Below are 4,945 nucleotides of genomic sequence, written 5' to 3' on the forward strand. Positions count from 1 at the left end.
ACTGAGGTTTAGGAGAGATGCAGCCAGGCTCCACCCCTTCCTATCACACAGCTGAATTGCCCTCGCCTGTGCTCCCAGGGTTGACCAAATGCTTTCCCCTGGTGCTCAATCAGTGGTTCACGCTGGGACTCAACAGTGCAGTATTTAAGTATTTATTATTGTATAATCAATGAATATACAGGTTGTTATAATTAAGAAGTATACAAGAGAGTCTGGCTAAGCAGGTTATTATGCCAAAAAGAATAGATAGAGGGCTTTCCCTTATCCTGGGTTCGCTGCAAAACTCCGAAAGAAGGGATCTCCAGAACAGATCCTTCCCCACTCCTAGTCAGCTCTTAAATGGGGACTAGGAGATGTGGAGCCAAGTTCCACCCCTTCCAGCAGCACAGGAGAATTGCCTTCAGCTGTGCTCCCAGGGCTGACTCAGGTGAGCAATCAGAGGCTCAGGCTGTGATTCAGCAGTTTCCATACAATTATTTATTCTGTTTTCTCAGCATTATATTCTCCAGTGCTTGAGTGCTGTGTATACATATGATAGATGTATGAAAGTGTTAAAAAAAAGTGCATTATTTTTTTGCTGACAAATAAGGAGCATCTGATCGATGCAATTCTCTTTTTACAGGTTTATTTTTTTCCAAACTGTAATGGCTGAGAAAAGAACCCCCAAAGTCTTTCAAAATAAAATGTGTTTGAAATAAAGTCACAGAAGATAAAATTATGACATTCAAAATGAATTACTATGGAGTAGCAAACGGTGGGAGGAGTAAATATATTTTAAACTTAAAAGTGCCAGTGAATGGCTATTTTAGGTGTATTTTAAACAAGAATACCTCAGCATATTTAATAATAGAAAGTTAGATCCCTGGGGCAAAATATTGAGCAAAAATGTTTACAACATGCACTTCCAGATCTGAGAAACTTACCTTAGCATATTTTTAAGGCATTATTAAACTTCTGCTGTTTTTCTTTACAAAGAAGTTTTAGGGTATTTTTCCATTATATATGCTTAGTTTTTGTCATAGAGAGAAGTTCAAGAGAAGTTTCTATGTAATTAAAAATCACTACAGCAGATGTAATTTCAACGTCTCAGTGACCAGAGAAGTCAGTTTTCTTAAATGTAAGTTTGAAACAAACAAAACAAAAAAATTCTCATGTAAGGAAAAAAAAAAAAAAAGCATTTTGAAATTAACACAGAGTTCAGTTTAAAATCTTTTTTTTTTTTAATACATAGCTGCTTATGATCAAGTAGGTGTCAAGAATTAAATTTCCTGACCTTAAAAATCTATATCCAATCTTAAAAATCTATATCCAATTCTAAACACATTAGACCACTGGAGCCTTGTCTTGACTTAACCAGAAAGAAGAAAAAGCATCATCTGCTGATGCTGTAAGGGCTTTTAGCTTTTTCTCTTTGGGAATTAGATGAAACTGGATACGCTTCTTTTGAGCTTCTTAAGAAATCCCTTTGCAGTAACTAGGAAAAACCAAAACTGCACGCAGTAAAATATGTAGGCCCCCTCTGCAGGGCCTACATATCCAAAACAGAGTGAAAAAAATGGATTTCTGTGCGTCTACAGAGACACACATGAATTATTCTACCCTTATACCAAAATGTCAGCACAGAAATCATGCAAGGCACATCACACCAATCCAGTATGACCTTAGGGGTGAAAACCTTGACATTTGTTGTCCATTCCAGAGCTGGTTACTCTATAAGCCAACTCTTGGTGGTTTGATGTGAACACGAGGAGGCACACTTTACCTTTTCACTGTACAGAACCTAGATTCTCATTAGCTTTTCAATTCTTCAGATTTTTTTTTATAACAAGTCTAGATATGTGTAAAATCTGGAATTTTTTTAAAGTAAAAGGCTTTTTTTTTTTCCTAAGAAGAATATTTATGTTAGTTATTCAAGTGATTAGAACACACGCGTATACTCAAGAATTGTTATACAATAATAAGCATGCCTTCTGAGAGCCAAAATCGAGTGGTATGACAGTCAGTGGTTGAACAGGCAGATGCTTTTGGATTCTAAAGAAACCCCAACTTTTATCTCTATGGCTGTGGACATTTTCTGAGGAAGAATTAACCGACCAAATGTGGAAGAGCAACTCAGTAAAAATTAAGAGTGGAACAGGACTGGATGAAGGAAAAGGCAGAGATCCTGTGAATCCTGCTAGCTAGTTAGAATTACTACACGGTCATAGAGGATTGTTTCATTCAGCAAGAGAAAGCATCAAAAAAAAAGCTCTGTAGTCTCCTTCCCAATGCTACATCAGTGTGAAGCACTGCATTAATTCTGAATAGAATTTTAGCCCCAGCAACTGTCCTTGCATCAAGCTGCTGTGTAGGACCAAGCTCTGTCCTTTCTGCTGCAGATTCAGTGCCTTATTGGAAAAGGAAGCTCTGTAGAAATGCAGTGATATAGAGAGAAAATTGTATATTTAATAAAAGTTTTGGATGTGTCATTTTTGCTTACCAAAGAAAATTGCATGGAAAAAAAATGACTCCTTAATGGATTGTTCAAATGCTCATTAACATCAAGCAGATTTATTTGAACAGATAATTATCACCATATTGTGCTTTCATCAGTGGAATTGTTTATGTTAAACTGTCAAGCAGCCGTCTTCAAATTATATTCATCTATGTGTTAAAGTTTCCTTATGATTAAAAAAATAATTTATTTTTTTTTTCCTCAACTTCATTTGAACTCCATTTAAAGGCTTTCATGAGACTTTAAATTTTGTGGGAACGTTGAGTCATTTCAATTCAGACATTATGAAGAACTCAGCATACAGGTTCTCCCATGAGGAATAGAATGCTATTTAAGTTTCTCTGTTCTGTTAATTCATTCATTCTGTTAGCTGGAAGGCACATGTATGTGCACACAAGAGAAAAGGTGCAACTTAGAAGTGGCAACTTTTCTGCATTCAGAAGCTGATTTTTAAGCTGTCAGTCCCTCAACATTCACTCTGGCTGCTGCTATCAGTATGTTTAGCAAATCAGTCTATTTGCAGTTACAAGTCATTAGAGCCTCATGTAAGATAGACAGCAAATTGCTATGCCTAATCAAAACAAGACAACCCATGCCTTTAGGCTACTCTCGGTACAGTTATCTGTTGCTAAAGAAAGCAGTTCAACAATGTATATGTCCTCTTATTTCTCTCTTGCTGTCAGTAACCTTTACACATTCTTTACATAAGCAGATTCCTCATCCACAATAAAAATCAACTTTCCTAGCCATATGAGCACATACTTTCTTAAATGGTGAGAGTTTGATAGCATGATGTTCAACATTTAAATTTTAACTGCATAATTTCCTCAGACCGGAATAGAATGCTTCTTTTTGTTTATAATCACATTCCCACCCTTTTACCTCCCACTACAAAATTGAGAAATTCTTTAAAGGCATCTCTAAGGACAATTTACAAGTATTGCTACAGAAAACCACTACAAAAACAAAGCAAAAAGAAAAATACCCACAAACCCTATACTGACACCTTGCATGATAAATAATCATTTAAAAGTCCTTATTTACTTTATAAAAATATCCCTGTTTGCCAGTTCTCTAACTTCAGCATTCTGCACTGCTACAGAACTGGCCAATATGCAGAGCAATGACTAAGCTGTAATTCTAGTATGTACCTCATGGCCAATGAAGAATGGAGAACTATATCTATTTCCAGTGCTTTTTACAAATCAGTCTAAGAATATACTAGCCAATGTGAGAAAACGTTCATCAAATTATGCTCATCAAACAAAGGTGAAGAAATACCAGCTCCTGTCTCTACTTAACGTAACTCCTGTGCTCTCATTTTTAGCCTCATAAGACATCTACTGAGCATTTTCCATTTTAAAGCTTAAATCTTGGGTTTAGAGTCCCTTCAGTTCTGGACACATCTGGATGAATCTCATCATGTGATCTATCCAGAATATGGTGTTTTACATCTCCTCCATTGCTTGCTATGAAAATATGTGCTTACCTTAACGACAAAGGCTTTTTATTACACTGAAGAAATAAAATGCAAAGCAACACCTGCATTCTGTGAAGGAGTACAAAAAGATTGGTGTTTTATCATTCCATAACCCAAGCAAGAAATCTCTGCAGTTCTGAGAGATGGCAGAGGCTGCTGGCCCTAGTGCAATTAGTATTGGCACCAGCCTTCAAACACTGTTGTAGCCACACACAAAGGCTGGCCTGTTGCATGGGGATGTAACTTCAGCTGTGCTCAAAGGTCAATCACAGGAAGTTGCTATCCTAAAGGGAAATAAATCAGGTGGCTTAGCTCCATGGAGGAGAGTACCTTGCTTTATTAACAGTTGTTTTTGAAACTGCACAGGCAAAGCTTGAAAAATGTAGTGAAGATGCAGTCTGTGTTTTGCATTATAATTCAATTTAGCAATACCACACACACACAAAGCTTTATTGCTAATGGATGCACCGAGCAGATCTTATTCCTCTACATCAGCAACAAAACAAAGAACTACACATCAACAGTAGGCTATCATTAGCAGTAATGTTATTCCAAAGCATGGCATATCTGTCAGGCAAATGTAACTGCATCTGACATCTACCATAGTTCTATTTGCCTGGCTGAGATGCTACATTTCAAATTGAGGAACACCTGTTTCAGACGTGATGAATCATCTTCAACTATATTTCCTATTGCCTGCTATCCTGTAAGATCCGTCTGTGGAAAGAAGTTACATAACACTATAATTTTGTTGTTTTCCAATATTTCTAAAAATTTTTTTCTTTTTTTTTTTTTTTAAACCTGCTGCTCATTTTGTGATATAGAAAGGAAAAAAAAAATCCAAAGAGATGATATTTCTATTTCTAGTATAGGAATAACATGAAATAAAAGCTGAAATGGCTTCTTATTAGAAGATAACAGTCCTACTGACTGTGGTACTTTTACCAGTGTCCTCTTCAGCTCATGCATGT

Source organism: Lagopus muta, chromosome 17 (genome assembly GCF_023343835.1).
Source record: "Lagopus muta isolate bLagMut1 chromosome 17, bLagMut1 primary, whole genome shotgun sequence".
NCBI lineage: Eukaryota > Metazoa > Chordata > Aves > Galliformes > Phasianidae > Lagopus > Lagopus muta.